A 23,627-nucleotide genomic window follows, 5' to 3' on the forward strand; every position below is an offset into this window, starting at 1 on the left:
TCATTCTAGACTTACAAGAATTTTTCGATTTGTTTTTTATTACTTCGTACTTTGATATTAAATTTTTATTAAAAACAAATCAAACTAACTCTTCTGAATTCAGTTTCTTTAATCAGTTTATTTTTTAAATTTTGTTTTAAAAGTAAAGTTTTAATTTTAACTCTGACCTACATCGTTGTATGATTCACTCCATGAATAGACCTATAAAAAAGCAGATTAATTAAAAGAAAATTTTCAAAAAATTCCCGGATTAAATGAATAGTAGGTCTACTTTTATTTTTCTTTTATGATTAGAAGATAGCAATTTCTATTTATAAAATGTCCAGAAAATAAAATAACTATGCTTGCATAGACTAAGCTAAATTCATTAAATTTATTCACAAATTCATATGTCATAATGTCACGGTATTATAGTAAAAAAAAATACAGACATTAGTTTTATTTATACTCCAGTTCATTATGAGCCTAAATTGAATTTAAGTCTATATATAGGCTATAGTTTATAAGAATTTGACATACTCTGCTTACATAAGATCTGTAATTCGTAATATGTTCTTAGAATAAGCTTAAATATAAGTTATGATTAACACATAATTATTTATTTTTGCAAAAAATAAGCAATTATAGGGATTTATTAATAATAAAAATTATCCGTCACAAAAAATTTTCAAAATTTTTATAGAATATTGTTTATTATATTATAAAGTATAGCCTATAAATAATTCAGTGTGATAATTTAACATAATAGTTTTACATTATTGAAAATCTTTTATTTTTTACCAATTTAAGAATATAGGAAAAACAATTTAAATACATTACTATCGCACGTACCGTACTTTCTTGTTAAACCTAGTTTCCAATTCAGAAATACAAGTTTCTAAGATTATCTCATTACTCTTTCCTATTTTTGAACCGTCGACTTGTTTCAACTAAAACTGGTATCATGTGATGGAAGCTGACGTCAGATTCTATTTAACTTATTTCACACTTGTCATAATTCAGTCAAAAATTCGCTTTAATTTAATTTAAATTTTAAATGTTTGCATCAACGAAGAAAAGAGAAATGAATTCTGCATTCGTGACTTTCTTGTTAAGCGCATTAAAATTTCGTACTTTAAATAAATTCGTTGAATATATTTTAAGAATAAAAATAAATGTATATATATATATATTCCTTTGTAATGCTTTTATTCTGTTTATTAAAAATTTTATTTCAGCTTTTATTAAAGTAATAATACTCTATATTTATATATAATTATTTTTTCCTGCAACTGGAGATGCCTATTTAAGTCAGGTTGATATAATCTTGCATTATTGAACTAATTATTTTTATAACATCTTATATTAGATTCTTTACGAGTATTTATATTTTTAGGCTTATAAATAGTTTAACCGTGCTAGTTTCAAAATAGTTAGGCATATAATTTATCATATGTCAATAGTAAGTATAGATATCTGATTTAAACCCTTATGTATGGAAATTTATTTTATTCAGGTTAAAATATTATGCAAATCTCGACTTAAACCTACAAGTTATATTGATAAATTCAGAGTACTATATTAAGAATTAAATAATTAATATCTGTTTAGAAATCTATTACTTGTTTGATTTTTTAGAACCTTTTATATACTATATAAACATGTAAAAAAAGTAAAATATGATTATAAAATTCGATTGATAATAGATCACTTATTTGTTAGTTCTGTAGTTATGTAGTTGAAGGAATAGAAAATATTGGCAAGACTTCGATGAAATAGACTCTTCTGTGTTTGTTATTTGACTTTTGAAATGCTTGCAGTAGGTAGGTCGAAAAATAAACATTGATATTTTGCGAGTTAGTCAAACTGTACAAAGTAACAGTAGCCGTTCTCTGCCCGGGTAGTAGGACAGTGAGTGTTTCACCCGCTGCGAATTTCACCCACAGAGGCGCCGAGCAACCTGCCCCTATGACCCCCACGACCCCTTTATCGACAGGAGCTCGAGGCCATCACCTGATGTAACCATCACGTGGCCTTCCGTCGATGTTATAAATCATGCGGAAGATACGTGAATATAGGATAGAAGTCACCCGAACTTATAGTAAATTTAGGTAAGAATTCCATGTTTTTTCTAGATATTTTTGACAGTTATAAATTATAATGACTTACATTCGTCATATAATCCGCAATATCTACAACATTCAAAATGTTTTCAATTTTAATTCCTAATGACTAGAAATAGAACATAATTCAATTATTCTTAGTTCTAAATTTGTGAACATTTATTTGAAGTTTACTTGTATTCTTTTTTAAAATTTATCGGCTTGTGTCATTGTATCTTAACAAAAATCTCATCTTCTTTCTACTCGGGTTCTTTATTCATTAACATCAGAAGGCGTAACAGGCTTACCGTAACAGAATTAATAAAGAGCAAAGATAGATTAAAGTGAAAAAACAAACATAAAAAAAAGTTTAGTCGTTGCTACAAATTAAAATACGTTGATAGAGTTAAAGATAAATCTGTCATTATTATAATAGTGGTAATTAGGATGTTACTCGATTCCTTCCGAAATTTTGATATGCTGTAATTCATCAGTAATTTTTCTTCAAATTAATACTTTATTAAAATTTATGCTAAAATTTAAATTTATAAATTTAGTAATCTTAATAATTTAGTAGTCATTAACATTTTAATTTAAATGTTAATGATAAGCCTAGTTTGTCATGGAGAATATTACATCAATTTGTTCTTAAAATGCAGTTTTTTAAATTAAAAAATTCCTAAAATATGAATAAGATTTTTTTTGTACAATTTAATCTCTTGTACTGTACAGTACAGTACATTATACCTATTAAAGTTTTCTATTGATACAAATATAATCTTTTTTAAATGTTTTAAATTATTTTTTCCTTTTTACAATTATAACTTAATGTTAGAACAACGTTATAATCTTTTTATATTAAAAGTATTTTCGCCTACTTCTTCATTTATAAGCTATTCAAACAGCACAATCGAAACATAAAAAAAAGAAAGAAAAAACCTTAATACAACATGTAAAAATGTGTAGTAACTAGCGAAGTATTAAGTATTAATATTGAATAAAATATCATTAAAAATTTTATTTTTTTGAATTATTTCAGCAAAATGTAAGAGAATGATGCCTTACTTCATTTTCATTTATTACAAGATAATTATTACGTCACGAAAAAGAAAATACTGCGTATAAAATACACTTACGCACGAATACTGTTTATATAAATTTGAATTCTTTTCAAGAAAAGCTTCTGAAGACGATGCTTTTAAATAGACATATCGTTATATTAAGTCAAAGGATTAACATAGAAATAATTAGCAACGGTTCCACCTCTTTTCTTATCACAATGAACTTCTGTTTGTCAGTTTACCTCCTACTCTTCGGTAGGTGGTCCTCGCAAGGACGGGGTCAACGGTAAAATCAACACCCACGGGCTTATACCGTCAAAAAACACATTCATTCATTTAATTAATTAATTTCTAGTGAGCCTTGAACTAATTTTCCAGATAATGAGAACTATTAAATTTATTAACATTTTCTTTATTTATTAACATTAATTAATGCCAAAACCATAATGTAGAATGCGTCAATGTCATGTCCACAGTCAAAATAATAAAACTGAAAGTTAATTAATTACCGTTTACAACTTTTAAAAATTACGATTAGTCTTAATAATAGAACGTAACGTGTATTTAAATTCTACTCTTAGCGTTTAGAAACAAAATAAATATTTTCTAAATGAAGCTTTCAGGCTTTAGAAGTACTTTTATTTGATATATTGTATTTAAACAAGAATAAATTTTTCATAATTTTTACAAATGCAAACATATTTGTCTGACAAAACTTGTACGATTTATAAAAGTTGACGTGTCAATTTATAATTTCATAAAATTGTCAAATTATAAATTCTAATGACTGTTTAAAGTTTATTTTTCCATTATGGTAAGTCTGTTTAGTTTATGTCAATCAAATTTGTTGCTTCTACGATGAAAAATATACACAAATTTTATACAATAAGTTTTATCTATAATAAAATATTAAAATAATTATTTAATAAAGACAAGAAAAGTAAATAAATAATTTAAAACTAATATCCATACCCTTTATGAACCGTTTTTAATATAATGCGTTTTAGAATTTGTTTAAGTATTTTGGAATAATCATCCCATTATGGAATGATTACTCCAGAATACTTGCATAGATAGATATAAAAACTAGAGTAATCTATTTACAAAAAGGGAAGATGCTAAGACATAAGTGAAATTCCCTTATAATACAGCATAAATTACAGAATATTTTATTTCTACAAGTCAGTTATGGGCACATACAGCCTACATCAAATGAAAATAAATTAAGTTTTGTAATCACTAGACTATAGAGTTTATTATTCCCAATTTTATTCTAAAAAGCATTGANTTTTAATTTTATAGAAGTTTGATTCAAGAAGTTGGAGATTCGTCATTATTCATAATTAAACCAGCTGTTCTCAATCCCTTTTCACTCGCAAACATCTGAGCCTTCTATGTATAGACTTGTAGCACTAACGTATCCTTCTTGCGTACCCTCGGTGGTACGTGTACCACTGATTGAGAATTGCTAGTGAAAACAGTTAAAGTTTAAACTAGTTAATTCTTTTATTTGTATTTCTTTTTATGCAAACTCAAAATTAAATATCATTACAAAAATACTAGAAATAAGTATTTCATTTTATCTGATTAATGTAGGTCACATCAACTTTAATTTACTGTATATATTCTTATAAGTTAGCTACAGGTGATATTTATGAATAATCTCTATATTTTAATTTTAAAAAAAGTACAAAAATATAATAAAAAAAAGCAAGAACAAGTTTATGTTATATGAAAATTTCTCTCAAGTTTTGTATGTCGTAGGTTACATTATTGATCTATTTTTCATATTGATTAATCGAGTATACTATTTAAATATCATTCACTAACATAAGCTTATAAAAATCAATAGCCGTTTAAATGATAATTATAGATTTTCCAACTCCCATCTTTTTATTTTCCAAAGGATCTAAAGTTTTTCATTTAAGCATAAAACAAGATCACCTACGATATCGCACCACGCAGAACAACCGCCCTTTACCTTGAAGGTAATTCACCTCGGTTCCGTAAGACCATCGTTGCACCATCATCACTGCACCCACTTTCTTAAAAGCAGAATTTTGGGCGCCAAAACAGAGGACAATGTCCGCTAGGTTGGTCAGTTTCACTCCCAGATCCTCCTTCACTTTCCTATTTCTACTCAACTCTTCCGGCATTTGAGAGATGAGGGACAATAAGTCAAAGTATAACCCCGTGCCGGCCCAGTCAAAGAACCTCATTGGTTATTCAATAGTAAGAGTGTAGAAGCCAAACTTGGGTCATTTAGGGTCAGACTACAAGACGCCAAGGTCGAAGGAGGAAAGACAACTAGAAATCAATTTTAATTCATATAAATGTCCACTGGTTACTATTTTTGACACAAAATTATAGATAAAAATGCTTTCATCCAAATTGTTATCTCTTGTTGTAACGAAGAAAGGGTTATAAATAATCTATGGATGTCTGTGTGGTGGTCCGTGTTTACTTTATAAAATCAGAACATTTACGATACGAAAAGAAATGTCGCGATAAATCTTCACAAAGACATCATAGACACGAGTAATGGTCTTTTTTTACCCCTACAATGTTTTCATTATTTGTTTTTGTTTCTATTATTATTTTATTTGCTATAATGTGAAATAATAATATATATTTTATTTTGAAAAACTTTATATGTTGTTTACTTTAATATCTCTCTGCGTAAATGTAGAAAGATATTTTTAAATGTTGTATAGTAATATTGACAAAAAATACAAGGCCTCTTCTCTTCTATTTTTCCTAAGTTAATTGTCATTTAATTATCAATTTGCTTTTGATATACGTTTGTGATGCAATTTGTTGTTAGATTGGTCACTTTCTTTAATTACACGTTGAAATTTTTACAGTTTAGATATACAAATAGGTTAATTAAGGCACATGCTTGGCATTCTGAGAGGTGCGAGTCCGAATCCTGTTCAGATCCTCAGAAATCTTCGTGGATAATTTGGCACGGATATGTAGGACTCATTTCCTCACCATTAAGTTGCTTCGTTGTGAATGGAAGAACTTATAATGGGCGTGAAAAAAATTCTCTTTGGGCCCTCGGGGAAGAGTTAAAAAAGAAATTTTCGATTTTGAGAATTTGAATATAATCAAATATAAAAAATCCAACCAGAATATTTGCTGTAATGACTATCAGAAAAAGTTTCCGATAACACTTCAGAAAAAAAAGAACATGATCGATCATTTTGACAAAATAAAGAACAAAACACAGCTTAGTCTTTGGAGAATTATGGAAATTGACACGCTGTATGTTGCACTTACAGTCTATTTATAATACAGTACAATAAAGTATTACGTTTTATATAAAAAGATATACAAAAATTATAATTATCAAGAGTTATACTCCTTTCATCACATTTCATTAAAATATAGGCTTACGTATAGTAGCCTATACCTTTCTGTAAAATTCTACCTCAATTTCTGCTTCTTCTGTTCCAACATTATTCTTATTTTAATAACATCTCTGAATCTAATTGTTTCATCTCATTTACATAAGTAACGACTATTTAATTTCAGCTTGAATTTAATATCTTACGACATGTTATAAATATATTTAAATATTTAAATTTATATTATTATACTCTATTTAAAGAATTTCTTAAAGCAAGCAATCTGTGTATCAATTTATGGCCATTTTTCACCTAAGTACAGACTAGTTTCTAAATGTAAGCTACCTAGTAATTTATGAACATAAATTCTAAACTATAATCCTCTAATCTGAGAATAAATATATTATTATATAAGATGATGATGTTAAGCTATGAGATTAAATCTATTACTATAGCAATAATACTTGTTTTTATAACGTCGAAAACTGTAATGTGACATGTTATTTCAGTATTTATTTATTTTTTATTGAATAGTCTATATCATAGACCACAAACAATTTTATTAACAATTGAATTTCTTGCTTGAGACAATTTATTGTGAAAGTTTTTATTAACAGATTTTCACAATAAATAGGGACAATAAGATAAAGAGTAAAGCCTTTGAGACATGAATGCTGAAAAGAATGTTAAAAGTTCCTTGGATAGAAAAGCAAAACAATAAGAAAATATATTAATGATGCCAAAATAAATGGGAATATAAACTTACGCTTCTTTATATATTTTATTCTTCATAATCTTAACAAGAGTGGGTCAAGTAGAGAGTTTGCCCAGGCGCATGGTGTTAAGAACGAAAAATTTTTAAAAAATAAATAAATTTTAGTAATTTTATTGATAATTTTGTAAATATAAAAACAGAATATAATTTGAAATATTATTTTAATGAATCTAGATAGCTTCTAAATCTACTAATATTACAAGAGAACAAGTAATAGTTGCTCCAGATACAGTATATAGGCCTAATAATATACATATATATATATCGTATTTTCAACTCCGGACTTTCAATAACAAGGAATTAACTATTAAGAAAATTATAAATTATTCTTATATCATTAGAGGGAAAATGTAATTTCAAATGATAATTTCTTAAAAAGTCGATTATTATATATGTTTATAAAGTTTATATAAATGAAAAAATAGATTTAATTTTTATTTAAATCACATAATTTGATAATTCCTGTGTGATAAGTCCTATTTTATCTGAAAGAATATGGCGAAATCTAGCACACGGAATTGTCATTTCACAGAATGTATTTCCGATCTAGACCCCTCTTCAGCTTCTGACTTTTCTCAGTGCCAGTCTCTTTTAAAAGACTGGCACTGAGCAAATTCATAAGGAATGTAAAATAATTTTTATAAATATTAATTATTGAAAGAGCATATGCTGAGTATTAAAACTAGGATTATGAAATAAAAGATTTTACCTAATTTTATCAAATTGTATGATTTAAGAAATAGGCTACAACGATTTATAGGAAAGAAGCTTCGAGCACATTTAATTTTTTGTTTTTTTATTTCGCAAACATAAAATTATTTTGCTTTTTTCCGTTAATTTTCGCATGGAACTTTAAAAATAACGCTATTATTCTTGAAATTTTTTTGTTTGTTCCTTTTTTTAGTAGGTCACATCAACTTTAATTTACTGTATATATTCTTATAAGTTAGCTACAGGTGATATTTATGAATAATCTCTATATTTTAATTTTAAAAAAAGTACAAAAATATAATAAAAAAAAGCAAGAACAAGTTTATGTTATATGAAAATTTCTCTCAAGTTTTGTATGTCGTAGGTTACATTATTGATCTATTTTTCATATTGATTAATCGAGTATACTATTTAAATATCATTCACTAACATAAGCTTATAAAAATCAATAGCCGTTTAAATGATAATTATAGATTTTCCAACTCCCATCTTTTTATTTTCCAAAGGATCTAAAGTTTTTCATTTAAGCATAAAACCAGATCACCTACGATATCGCACCACGCAGAACAACCGCCCTTTACCTTGAAGGTAATTCACCTCGGTTCCGTAAGACCATCGTTGCACCATCATCACTGCACCCACTTTCTTAAAAGCAGAATTTTGGGCGCCAAAACAGAGGACAATGTCCGCTAGGTTGGTCAGTTTCACTCCCAGATCCTCCTTCACTTTCCTATTTCTACTCAACTCTTCCGGCATTTGAGAGATGAGGGACAATAAGTCAAAGTATAACCCCGTGCCGGCCCAGTCAAAGAACCTCATTGGTTATTCAATAGTAAGAGTGTAGAAGCCAAACTTGGGTCATTTAGGGTCAGACTACNGCCTCTTGCAAATGTAAAAATATTCACGCAGTTAGAATTAAGATAAGATAAGAATTCTGGAAGATGAAAATATCTTTAGAAAATTCTTTGTCTTTAAAACTTAATAATAAAAGTTGAGAAAAATTTCCAGACAAATCACACATAAATCATAACTTATATAACTTACAAAGCTATTCGCATTTATTACCATAAATTAAGCCTACTATGAATTTTTTACTAGTAGACCACCTTGTGTAGGCTATAAGGTTCTTTCAAGAATTCGCGTCAGAAATCTTAAAATTTTATCCTTGAATTTTGAGACTTCCTAACGACTGTAATTTCATTCATAGACTTGCGATAAAAAATATCGAATGTAAATCGAATAATGTATCATTGTTTCTTTGTAAGATTTTAAAAATTTATAGCGAAAGTGATAAAATAACTTTAAATCATTCTATGCTCACTTCAAATGTGAATTTTTTAGTTATGATACGAATGAATTATTGAACCAGGTTAGATTAAGTAATGTTATCTTACAGCATTCCAGCATGGTCCTTATTATTGGCAAACAACATAAATATCACCTGTAGCAATAGACAGACGTGTTTCGAGTCAAACTTTCTAATGAAAAAGAGCTGGGAGGCAAAAACCTAGAAAGATACCAAGAGTCGAGACAATATCCTCAGGCTGACTTATCTTCGGTGTCTCGAATGAAGCGTCCTTCAAGCATTACTAACTCGCTTGTAGTAGTGGACTTTATGGCTGTTGTTAGCCGGATCCTAGCAATCAATAGTACGTTATAACTTTTCTTTAATGAGATAGGGAAATGAAGACAAGAAAATATTTTGTAAGAAAACTTCCGGAAATGAGACAACAATCAAATAAATAGTCTGCGAGGTGTAGTAAATTGCCTGCGATCTGCGATACGTAAATGAGCTTGAGTTAGCGAGTAGCTACATCGTAACACAGATAAATGAGGGAAGAGTATTCGACCATCTCCCACTCTACTATATAATGTTCCGATTTAAAGATTTATAATGTAAACCGAGGCTAGAATTCTTAATAAGTCTAACAAACGAAGACAAAGGATCGTATATCATCAAAATCTGCCTTCAGTAAAGTAAATTGTTGTTTTCTTTCGGAATAAAACAATTTCTGTTTCCTGTTATGATCCATAAAAGACGTGGTGGGCCTATAAATGACAAAATACAGTCATTTGCCCTTACTGGATTCTTCTTTTCTTTTTTATTATATGACTATATAAGTAATCAATAAATTATTTCTCGGAAACTCCACCTTTTTTTTTTTTTTTTATCTATACGAACACTTTCAGGCCTACTAATCAACAGAATCAAAAACGATTATAGAGACTACAGAGTCAACATTTTAAATCGTTTTTGCTAATCTTATAATGTTAAACCTAGATCATTTAGGTGCATACAGACTGGAGATAGAAAGAGAAAAGTTAGCTTGAAAACAGTAGATTTTATTCACTTCAGGTCTATTTCTCTACTAATATTTTTTACATATGATTCTCGTAATTCGTATAAATATTTATTGGAAAATAGCGCTAGAAGAATAATAAAAATTATGTCTAGAAATTTAAATTTATAAATTCAATAGATGAAAGAACATATCTTCAGGCATTGGACTCGTAAGATTAATGAATTTCGATGAATAGAGTAACCTAGTTCTTGTTTTATCCGCAATGCGGCGCTAAGATTTCTCTCCCTCTCGATTCTTGCCGATAGACATAATTAGGAAAGTATGTATTTATAAAAGCCAGTAAAATGTGTCAAGGGCTGGCCCAAGAGATATACGGTACCTTCCACTAATCAACCCCGCCCTGACAAACCTCACCCCCGCCCAAATGAGGTGGGAGGATTGTCGTATGTTGTCGCAGCATATTATGGGCGAGTCCACTTCCCGTCCTTAGTCATGTGACCGCCCTTGCGTAGGGAGTGAATAAAAAAGACGTAATATGCATCGTATTCGTTCGGCTGTTATACTCCATCATTCTGTTTTCATAGAAGGTCTTCTTATTTTTTATTCGACATTTCACTTCAAATACAAGACTAATAAACTCGTCTAATCAATAAGGTTATTCGCAGGTTGATAATTATCCAAAATTGTAATCCATGTAATTTTTGATTATTTTTCAAATATCATATCTTCCCACGAAAAGATCGTTCAAATCTAATTAAATTTCCATTCAGTGACATCACTAATTCTAAAAAGGCGTTAACGATGAAGCGTGGATCACTTCCGCACCTGTTCTTAGCTTCTCAGTCAATTTTGTTTTCCTCCCTTCCGGTCAGGTGATCTTGCAAACGTTTTTGAAGAACGCACCTATTTTTCTTCAACCATTCATTCATATGTCTGCTCTGTAAATATAAAACAAAAATAAAAATCAGTATAGTTGATTCAAATTTGATCTATAGTAATTTTGTTCAATATGTATTATTAAAATACATTAACGCAATAAAAATACTAAAATTACTAACATGAACTATTCTAACCACGCAAATTTTTTACGCCCAATAGATCAGCTAATCAATGACCAAGTTATATTGTCAAGTATAATTATCCGTTATCAATAATTTTAAGTTAAAAAAAGGCTTATAACATTAAACAAAAAATGAATCTACAGGCTTAGACCTTATGCAATAAGTAGTAGGTCTATATGTTTTATTCTTTCTGACGCACTTTTTAACCTTGATAATTGGGGCTTCTTCCTACGCTCTCTTCCTCTCTACACAATCGAGTTTGATCCAACTTTTTAAATCTGTTGGTGATCATCACTTGAACTGCCTTTTTTGTTTAATTTTATGCATCAAAGGCTTAATAACAAGCAACTTTGATACTATCTACAAACAATTCTATCTATGTGATGGTCAATTAATCACTTTTTTTTTTGGTTTAAGACTTCGTTTTGTCCCATTGTTCCATTCATAGTCTTAATTGTCTTCGAAGACTGTCAATATCTTCCTGGTGATTTGATTTCTGTTTACATTAAGGTTTATCTCGATTTAGTATTCTGAGAAGTGTCTTTATACTTTATTTTTTAATACTTTAATTTCTATTGTAAGTCTTTTTTTTTCCTTTTTATTGATGTTAACATTTGCCATCGAATCATTTTTAACTTTTTTCATGAAAATATGACAATCCTCTTTTTATCACTGTCTTTTGATATATTGATATATCACTGCAATATATTTTACGGTTAGGCCTATTGCCAGAATAATATTCAAATTCAACTGATAATTTTTAACGCATATTTCCAAACAGTGTTCTTGCAATAGTTAAAAAAAAAAGACCTGCAGTTTATTTGAAATTAGGAAATTATAGAATCTTACAAATGTTTTCCCCTTTCTATTCTTTAATAAAAATCATTTCCTTATTTTAATAGAAAATTTCTAAATCAGAGCCGAATTTATTCTTTTGGATACTAATTCACCTCTGCCCTAAGGAAGCAAAGGGTTAATTTGCCGGTCTTCTTTCTCTTCTTAGCCTTAATCCAAGCTAATTACAGCTCTACCGAACCACCCTATTATTATCTGCCATTGGTGGAACTCTACAGACAGTTTGACCTCTCCGTTTAATAAATGATGATTCGTCGTTGTCACCTCCCACTTAAAAACTTTTTCACTCCTTTATTAAACTGCCTTTATTCCTTAAGTCGCACGAAAACAAGATATTCATTAAGATCCTTTAAAATTAGTTAAAACGTCCTTCTCATTAACCAGACTCTTAAGAAATCCCTTATAGAAAACGTGGTCATCAGTCATAGTTTAAGACAAAAACATTTATCTGACAGTAAACGATTGATGGATCTCTATCTTTCGTTTATAATCGACTTTGTAACAAAAGCTAGATATGGTTGAAGCGCAACCTCCGACCATTTAGTGATTCCTTAGACTAAGTCTATGCGTGTCACAGAACTTAATGGTTTTTATACGTGACTTCTTAATTCACAATTAATCTACATTCTTTGGCGCTTAAAATTAATAGAAACCAACATTCTTAAATGAATATTGTTAACAAAAGAACTATTTAAATTTCACATTAAATTAAAATCACGATGCGCCTACTTTAAAACTAGCCTATACGAGTTATTCTTTCAGGCTCGTATAAATTGATTATTGATTGGATTTAAATAAGGTTGTAAATATTCAATCAGGAGAAGCCTCTAAGCTATTTAGATAATTTACGATAGATTATAATTTAAAAATAATATTCTTATTGATGTATTTACAAAAAGGATCAATAGAAACTGGAAGATAATTTAAAATTTTGTAGATTATTTAATGGCACTACAGAACTATTTTTGAATATTTTAATGATATAACTTTTTAGTTTAATAACTCATTGACGTTTGAATAAAATAATCCCTAATTTAAAATCAAATTAGAATGATTTTATTTTTAATCTATGTCACGAAGGAAAGGCGAGTCTTCTTCGATCTTATCGATATCAAAGAGTACAAGGTCGAAGAACCAATTCTATCGGCTTACTTTTTAAGGCGAGATAAATGTTTTAAGCAGGTAAAAAGTTACGTATCTATTCTGTCAAAATAAGAATAACGTTTTGCTAACTTCTTAAATATTGCGAGGCTATCTAGCTTCTTTATCTTGGCCATTTGCAGGAAATCGGTAGCCAGTTTCTCAGTACTTTCAGAGTATCGATTGCCTATTTGGGGGAAAAGTGTTTCGTTTTAAGATGTAAACCGTTAATCATCAAAAAACGATCCTTGAATTGTTATTCCCGCAGAGTAGAGCAAGTCCTTCGACAACCGGTCAATCCGACGGAAGGAACGAGTTACGCACCTACGCCCGATAGACAACTTTGGTACCAGGGGCGTGTCCTTCTATAGGCCTGACTATACATTGCTGAGCACCTCCGGCAGATGGAGTCTTTTTTCCTTTTCTGATCTCGTCCTTAACACGCTCCGTATGTAAATCTGGGAGGAGCCACTACTCGCAAACTGTCTGCTTTACTATGTGGTCATCGACAACTGTCACTGCTTAATAACAGCGACTTATCGTTAATGTGTTAATCGAAGAGCAACATCGAAGAATTTATGAAGCCGGAAAGACAAATCCATATTAATATAGTTTGTTTTATTTTACTTCTTCGATTGGAAAAATAATTTGAAATGATATGAACAACTGCCAATAAACTTGTTCCTTAAATCGGGCGTCTGTCCGCCCATCTCCATTGAAGAGAATTTTGAAACATTCGTTCTGCTCCGTAAACAAATTACTCGACCACGTGTCGTTTTACAATTTGGTTGACATTGACACGTAATTTTTTAAAACCCACGTAAGCTTTATAGAGCAGAAATAATGCCTAAGCCTTACAACAATGTGAAACTCGTCGATTCTAACATCAGCAGTAGGGCCTGATAAACCTGATATTAATGTTAAATAAAAATAATATTTGTTTTATTAAATAGTTTGAAATTTATAAACAACGTATCATACAGGAACACTTTAAGAGGAAAAAGGTTGCTTTATTGACTTTACACCTTTTTAATATATACTTTTTTAGTTTTGTGCATACCACTTTTTATTTTAACACACATTATACTATCCTCAGGTGCATGTATATTGATATGATAGCACTATTTGCTCATTCCTCCTCCCGTGTTTAAATATGTGTATATATATCTTATGTGTAATACCAGCTTAATGGTCACTATCTCAGGTAATTGTATTTTATCATATAAATCACTGTACNTATTTTTTATAGCTTTTACTCATTTTGCCAACTTTAAAGGTTTGATTAATAAAAGGAGTGTTACCTTTTTTATTTTCGAATAATTAATGTTAGTTTCAATTCTTTCATGGTTTCATTTTACCCAAAAAGCAGTAGCCTAAATACCTATTAATTTATTTAATGTAAATTTATTAATCATATGTTTATGAGTTAAGCTATGTTCGGAAAGGCTCCTCTTTCGTTACGTTACGTTACGTCTGGCCAATCAAAAAAGACATTATATTTTTATATTTAAGGCGTTACAAATATCAATAACTCTTTCTTTGATTAGCCAGTCGTAACGTAACAACGAAAGAAGAGCTTGTCTGAACACGGTGTTATGAGTTTAAAAAAAAATGTATTCTACAATATATTAAACTATCTATTTTATAGAGTTGCTTTTATTTGTATTGTACTGTACAGTACATTTTATTTGCATTTCTTAGTATTAAAACAGTAGAGAATTCAATTAAATGTAACGAAACGAATGATTTATATTTAAAGTATTCACGATAAACAGATTTTAATTTTATTAAATATTGGAATATAACTATGGTTAACTATAAATAAATAATTTCTTTTCTGATGTAAGAGCATATTTTTTTGTCTCACAATGAAATATTTTGTTAATGAATAAACTCTTAATTCAAACCTACTTAGAATAACTGTATGATAAATTAAATATAACCTATATATAAAATCTATATAAGTTACATATATTTTGTAGACACTTCAACATAAAAATATTTTTATATAAATTGCATTCACTTGAAAATACTATCCTTACAGTTAAAACCAGTAAAAAAATAAATTCCAACAGAGCATCGCATTGATGAAATCTTTCCTAACTGCTTTCATCCCCTTTGGACGTTTCTTATCTGGGAGATTCCTGTGTTTATGGAGCACTGCAGGATGCTAAACTGTATCCCGCCAGGTCGGTGTCCGCTTTGGATACAAATAAAGCTGTATCAACACAACACTAGGGGGTGTGATCTATGATTTGGAGATCCTGAAAATAGCTCCGCATCTCTTGATCGATGGATGAAGTTACTTCCATACATCCTGAAAAAAATTACTTTCTTTCGGTAAAATTAAAAGAAAACGTTTGTAATAGATTACAAGTAGATTAGGTAATGTTATTACTTATTTCCATGTTATTTAAGATTTTATCTGTAGATGATTTCTAAGAAAATTTTCAAAAATTGGTATAATTGTTTTATGTAATTAAATTAGGTATATTATCATTTTTATGATCATCAGCGAAATTTAAAATGTAATTTATGCAAATTACAAGTTAATTATAAACCGTTCACTTGATGAAATAGTCTTTCAAAGAATTCCACGTAAATTTTTATGTTCTAGTTGAGTTAATATAGCTTGCAGCTATGGATGTGGCAATTATATATTTCTATTTTGCCATTTTCTTGAAACCGCAGAGGAGTTTCAATTCCAGCTGTAACTTCTTCGGGGCAAATTTTTTTATTATTATTTTTTAATTTGAAGCAATTTCCGTTGTACTAACACCCAATTCAATAGCACAATAAAGCTTTTAGTAATCATTAAAATATCTTCTTTTTGAATCATAAAGTGTGGGCTTCTTTTGACACATTCACCGTTAACCTTCAAATAATTTATACACCAAAGCTTTTTTTTTTTTTTTTTTAATTGTTGTTTAAATTGCAACAATCCCATACAAATTGAATTAATAGAAGAATTTTAAGCAAATCTCTTATCATAGAGCTATCGTTGGAGAAACGTAAATGGAATTTCATCGCGTGACCACAAACTACGATTGAAATGACACGAAAGCGAATGCATTTGTATGTAGCTAGCATTCGGTCGGAAATGACGGATTAATTGGTCGTTTAGAAATAACTGACAAAACATGGCCTTTGTGTCATTTGGAAATGGTGAGTATTTAACGGAATAAAACAAGTAAAAACTCTTCGGGAACTGGTTTCCTTTCTTATTCTTCATCTACCTCGTTAATTTTCATTCGGTGTAGATTAATTCCCGAAGGGTTAAAAGACTTCTAAACCGAAGCTTAAAAAAATTAATTAAAACCGTAGGCTACATCTAATTAAATCCACCAGTCAGTTTGATTGTTAATTTAATAACAATTCAGTTAAAATGTTTCAACAACCGTTTTAAATTTATTGGTTTGTAATAAAGAATTTTAATTAAAGATTGATAAGTTCTGTAAGACAAATAGCGAATGCTTAAAATGATAATTCGAGGCTTGTGCAATAATCGACCGTGTAGCTTCCAGCTGCAAAAATATTGACAAAACTTTGTTGCGATGATATTCCGCCATCATTTAACATCTAACTAAAACTTATTGCAGAAATTATTGCATGACAGTTCATAAATCATTTAGCCTATAATTTTAGAAGATCTATAGACTTATAGCTGAGAATTAATGATTTCTTAACCTTATCTCAAGGATAAAAATGGGATAGATTGTGAAACTCGAGTTTTTGCACTCTTCTCGGCCGATGATAAGCATTAATATTAGTTTCTATTGTTATTAAATTATAATGGTTATGCCGAGAAAAGTAAGATATAAATCTAAAATATTTAATATATGTTTTCATCTATTTTTTATAGCTTTTACTCATTTTGCCAACTTTAAAGGTTTGATTAATAAAAGGAGTGTTACCTTTTCTATTTTCGAATAATTAATGTTAGTTTCAATTCTTTCATGGTTTCATTTTAGCCAAAAAGCAGTAGCCTAAATACCTATTAATTTTTTTCAGGAAAATTTCAACATGATAATTTATAAAAAGTTAATTAAATCTGTTATAATACATTAAAGTTAATTCTTATATAAATTGATTCCAGAAGATTATATTTCAATGTAAAGCAAAAACAATCTGTTTTAATCGACTTTATAATCTATTATAATGCTTATTTAATGCACATAAAAACTTGTCTAAAGAATAGACTTAATTAACATAATTTAAATCTATAATTTACACTTTTAATCAATCACATTTTCAAAAATATTCCATTGTTTATATTCGTAAATAACTAAAATTTTCTCGCTTATAGTTTTAATCTCAATTTAAATTTTTAAAAGTGCTTCTTATGTTAAGTCCCATTTTAATGTAGCGAAGCTATAACAGTAAGCCTTATAATAATCTCANTTTAAAAAAGCAGTAATTTATGAAATGAGATATAGAAATTAAAGTCTAAAATACGGGATCTGTAAATAGATTAAACGATAACCCAGTTTTTCATGAATCCTACAAGCTAACAAATACAAAGTGGAAATTTCGTTAAGTTGTTCGAAGAAGAAAAAATTAATAGTATGATTTAATAAAGGAGCCACTCGAAAGTTCGAGTGTTTTACTTCATAAAAAACTAAGTAATTACATATTATGGATTGCAATTAGAAATTTATGCAAAAATTCATTATAAGAACGTGCAAGAAGCTAATAAAGTGGTGTAATAGAGACTAGATGAAAAAAACGAAATTTGCTGCACGAGTTTCTTCTATTTTATAGCTAACCTATCGGCCTTTGACTGCATGTTTGTGGTTCTACTCGAAAGACCTTGTCTTTTTCTGGTTGTTTTCTTCCCAACGACATTGTTCTTATCTCACGTTTAGGCCCATGAATAACCAAAGGTGACAACCGCTCGTGGAGTTGCAATTCGACATCGAATGGAATTTTTCGATTCCATCCTCGTATCGGTTGAATGCGTTCGAGTTTGACACTTTGCTGTCCTTATTAAGTCAGCGATGTGGCTTCCAGCCATGTGCTTCGGAGCCTGCTGCGGGCTTACGAGATCGCTACCGTATCTGGAAAGGCGTTAATGGTTGTCGTGACGTCATTCGGGCGTGGGATGCTTAATTAATACGTCGTGTCACGCACTTCGACGCGTGGTCGAGAATGAAACTGAATGTTTCGTGTTGTTGGTACACGAGCGGCCGGTCGTGAAACGTCGATTCAATGGTTATCGGTAACTAAATCGCATTGCCTTATCTCGTCCTTATCTGTTACTGTTTCGTGTCCGCGGAAAGATATCGGAGAAATTCCACAGGCTCCTTTAATAGAAATGTTTACTCGATAGCCGTCGTCTAAATATTTCGAGTTAGCAATATGATTCTTAATTGAATTTAAATTGATGTATTAATATGGAGAGAGTTTTCATTACGATGTTTGCAATATTCACACAAAACATAACATTGAGAATCATTTTAGACTTAATGGGAGAACGTAGGCTACTATACTGTTCTGTACACACTACATGTTTTTTTCGTTCGTTGTATCATAAATTCGAATCCTACTTCAGTGATAAATATTTGCATTGCCGTCTTTTAGTTCAAACTGACGTCCATCATGAAAAATAGAATCGAATTTTCCACCAAATTTCAATATATTATGTGATGTTACACTCTTGCCATTTTTGTTTACGTGATCTATAATAATGAGTATGAATGAAGAATCTAGATCGAAATACCGACCTGAGTAATTTATAAAACAAATCAAGAGAATAATAATTGAATTCGAACTGTAAATTTTCACATTGATAAAATAATCTTTCGAGCTATTGTGCTATCATACAAAAAATGTAATACTTAATTATAACTTAAAGTTTAGAAACTTTAAGAGATTTGTAACGTATCATGATAAATTATGAGCGTTTTAAAAGTTTTATCTATAATAAAATATTAAAATAATTATTTAATAAAGACAAGAAAAGTAAATAAATAATTTAAAACTAATATCCATACCCTTTATGAACCGTTTTTAATATAATGCGTTTTAGAATTTGTTTAAGTATTTTGGAATAATCATCCCATTATGGAATGATTACTCCAGAATACTTGCATAGATAGATATAAAAACTAGAGTAATCTATTTACAAAAAGGGAAGATGCTAAGACATAAGTGAAATTCCCTTATAATACAGCATAAATTACAGAATATTTTATTTCTACAAGTCAGTTATGGGCACATACAGCCTACATCAAATGAAAATAAATTAAGTTTTGTAATCACTAGACTATAGAGTTTATTATTCCCAATTTTATTCTAAAAAGCATTGAATACATAAATGAAGTATTCATTAAAGAGTATAAAAATAATAATCCATGCATAAAGACGTATAATTAATTCTTATGAGTTTTAAATTAATAAATTTAAACTTTATGATCACAAATAATAGAATTATACTTGTGTATCTTTATTTTTCTACAAGCGAGTGTATTTTAATGTAAACATAATTAACGGAATAAATATATATTTCTAAATTTTTACACTCATGGAAATGATTTTGAAGTGAAACTATGCAGAGAAGTGTAGCCACTGGCAGTTAACAAGCTGTCTACAACATTTATTAGCGACCGGTTGCCGATGGTTGACGTAAACACGAAACTTTGTAAAACGAAATAGGATAATAATAAGCTAATAATTACCCAAAATAAGCTAAATTATTCACCAATTATTTACTTATTAAAGTCAAATTTATTTAGATTTCTATCAGTGTTCGTCGTATTGACTTATGTTCTATTTTTTTAAAATCAACAATAATAATAATATAAACAGATTAAATCTTAATGTAAACGTCAATAAAAATTCTTGTAATTAAAGTTGGATTTTTTAAAACCCAAATTTATTACCTTATCAAGAATTATATATATATTCTTGACTTTTTAATTTGTTATACACTTTTTTAATTTCCGTTTTTTTCCTGTTTAATCTGCTGTACAGTTGCACAAGCAACTAAGAAGTGGGCCATTTCAATTCCGTCTCCCTTTAATGATCTAACATTTATCTAAAAGATCTTAATCAATGTGATAGATTGTTAACAGTCGATAAATCTTTCTATTGTTTAAAGTGGTTATATTTCCTTTTTTTTTAACCTTTATTAACGAATCATTTTATTTTTGTCTATAAGCCATATAAAATTAAAGTGGATAACTACTGGCTAATGTATACTTGTTTAACGGGATACCAAGCTGGAATAAAGGAAAAACTTTTTCAAGGTTGACAACATTGATCAATAGATTTAGCAATTAAAACATTTTATGTCGACTAATATTTGTGAATAAAGCGCACGTTTGAATAAACTCTTATTAAATTTTAAGATACTTAACGAACTTCATCGTAACTTCTTGAAAAGGTGAATTTATAATAAAAGAGCGTTAACGCCATCTAGAGATCAATATAGAAACTAAGTCTAGTGAGACAACATGATGATTTACAACACTCTTGAATATTATTATTTCTAGAAATGCGATATCTTCTGATTGACTGATTCTACTGCGGTTTTTAAATGTAATATATATCAGACTTGTCAGATCTCAAATAGACATTTCGATACGAATCAGGAAATATAGGTATCCCTTGGAGAGTCTTTTATATAGGAGGAAAGTCTATCATTATTAGTTTCCACCTATAAAAATTGTTATGGCACGAAAACATTTCGAATTTTTTTTTTTCAGAAAAGATTTTCATGGATTAAATAATCACTAGTTTCGGTATGACACATGAATATCTGAAGTGAATCTAAAAAAATTGAAGGGACAGAAATTAAATACGAATATAAAAGTAATAGTATAAAAAAGGTAATCCAGGTGCTAATACTAAAGAAATCAGCCTCTATTAAATCGGGTCAAAGATTATCGAATCTGCAGTGCCAATATTAATCTATGAAGTAGACTATCCAGTTTAACCATCACTGATATCTTTCCAGGCATTTATCAGCCTTCCAGGACCGATTCTAAAACGAAGACGGAAGAAAGATAAGACTTGCATTTCATCACAGCATCGCCAGTCATTAATTTCTTTTCCAATCCCAAATAAATAAGATTTTTCCAATGATTTACCGACAACGATGGGTCCACATCTCATACTTCAACACCTCGTCCCATACGTCAGTTAGTCGAAACGCCCCAAAGTTATGGCTAATCTCTCATCATCTGATTGGTACCACATCAATCAACGACTATAATGGAGCTATCAGCACCTCTTCGTCTGATGGAGGGGGTGGAATGCTTCGTGGTCCGCAAATTGGGTGGAGCGCGGGTCATAGTGCAACGACACGGCGAAACGCCCTCCCTTCGTCTCGTGCAGCCCGTCCCCACCTCCTATAGTGCTGCAAAATGATGGGAATAGGTGTCGCTCTAGTCGTTAAATCTGATGTCCGTCCGGTGACATACGACCTCTAATGAATAGAGAAAAGAAACTTTAATTGCAATGTGACACGTTTGAAAAATCGAACAAGTTTGATCTCGAATTAAAAATACTTGGACATAAATACTTAGTCGCTAACTTGCAGCATAAAAGAATAAATAAATTATTATTTTATTTAAATAAAACGGAGATAAAATCGCCAAATAATTACTTCAATCTGCGCTGTTCAAAACAAAACCACAAAACGTAAATAACAGTTTTATATTACAGTATATATTTCGAAATAATGAATATTATGGTATTGAATATCATGCAGATTCAATAAAAATTATTTAAATAAATTTTAAATTTAAATAATATAATATAATTATAAATTAGTCGACAAATAAAATCATCAGTAAATTATTCATAAATCCATAATACCATATAATTTTACATATGAAAACTTACCTCAATATGAATGCGATAATTAATACGAAATAATTTCCTGTAAGAGTAGAACAAAAATTACAATTCAATTAATGAAAACCAAAAATTCTAAGCCATTTCAGCAGCATTATATCCAAAATTTTTCCAGTAGTAAAGGCATGACTAGAAGATGATTAGAAAAGATGAGACTCAAAAACTCGAACAACTAGACCTATATGTATTGGAGTAAGGGAAGGGCTGAGATATATTTTCATGTTGGCCACCTCGGATTCGAGGGCGGAAGAAAATCGTGGGCCACGTGGACCACCCACCATAATACCAAATCTTGCTGACATTTCTACCGTTCACAGTTGACGGATCGCAACACCCCCTCCGCCTTCCCGCAAATAGCAAATAATGCCCTTTTATGAGAAGCATAGTGCCATTTTTTTTTTAAATAAACGTATGAAATTTAATCATTTTTATTGGTAAAATTAAAAATAAATAACTAATAATTAAAGATTTTCTCTGTAATACACATTTTCGTTGANATTTTGCCAACTTTAAAGGTTTGATTAATAAAAGGAGTGTTACCTTTTTTATTTTCGAATAATTAATGTTAGTTTCAATTCTTTCATGGTTTCATTTTACCCAAAAAGCAGTAGCCTAAATACCTATTAATTTTTTTCAGGAAAATTTCAACATGATAATTTATAAAAAGTTAATTAAATCTGTTATAATACATTAAAGTTAATTCTTATATAAATTGATTCCAGAAGATTATATTTCAATGTAAAGCAAAAACAATCTGTTTTAATCGACTTTATAATCTATTATAATGCTTATTTAATGCACATAAAAACTTGTCTAAAGAATAGACTTAATTAACATAATTTAAATCTATAATTTACACTTTTAATCAATCACATTTTCAAAAATATTCCATTGTTTATATTCGTAAATAACTAAAATTTTCTCGCTTATAGTTTTAATCTCAATTTAAATTTTTAAAAGTGCTTCTTATGTTAAGTCCCATTTTAATGTAGCGAAGCTATAACAGTAAGCCTTATAATAATCTCATATCTGCTTTAATGTACTGTACCGTACAATAAATTAAAAATAAAATTAATATTCTTAAAAACATTTTAAATCTCAGTATAGATCTAAATTAGTTTTATAAATTATCAAACGAATTATTTTATATCAATCCAATTTTTATATTATAAATAAATAGCTATAATCTGTAGAATATTTTTGGTTTTGTTTATTAAGTAATAAACAAAACCGAAAATATTGCTTTAAATTATTAGCAAAATGATCGAACAAAATAACATAGATCTAATCAATAGCAATTCTAAATAGATTCTTCAGAAAATACTTTCTTTATTTGATTAAGAAAGATCTGTGATTAGGAATGATAAACAGTAGAGGAATTATTACCGAGATTATTATCTAGTCGAAAACAGTTGATTTTTCTAAAACTCG

General features: G+C 29.2%; 2 long non-coding RNA genes across 2 annotated transcripts; one reads left to right on the top strand and one right to left on the bottom strand.

The window, feature by feature from the left end:
- The first annotated feature begins 1,729 nt into the window (after positions 1-1,729).
- On the top strand, positions 1,730-4,670 carry LOC111634596. Its single transcript, XR_002758250.1, has 3 exons — positions 1,730-1,802; positions 1,884-2,090; positions 4,445-4,670. It is a non-coding gene; the product is annotated as an uncharacterized LOC111634596 (long non-coding RNA).
- A 6,467-nt stretch (positions 4,671-11,137) lies between these two features.
- LOC111634591 lies at positions 11,138-22,388 on the bottom strand. The gene is made up of 2 exons (XR_002758248.1): positions 22,185-22,388; positions 11,138-11,219 (listed from the first exon to the last, which is right to left on the bottom strand). It is a non-coding gene; the product is annotated as an uncharacterized LOC111634591 (long non-coding RNA).
- Positions 22,389-23,627: the final 1,239 nt, after the last annotated feature.

This window comes from Centruroides sculpturatus, unplaced genomic scaffold, assembly GCF_000671375.1.
Source record: "Centruroides sculpturatus isolate CEXI.00-Female unplaced genomic scaffold, Cexi_2.0 scaffold75, whole genome shotgun sequence".
Classification (NCBI taxonomy): Eukaryota; Metazoa; Arthropoda; class Arachnida; order Scorpiones; family Buthidae; genus Centruroides; species Centruroides sculpturatus.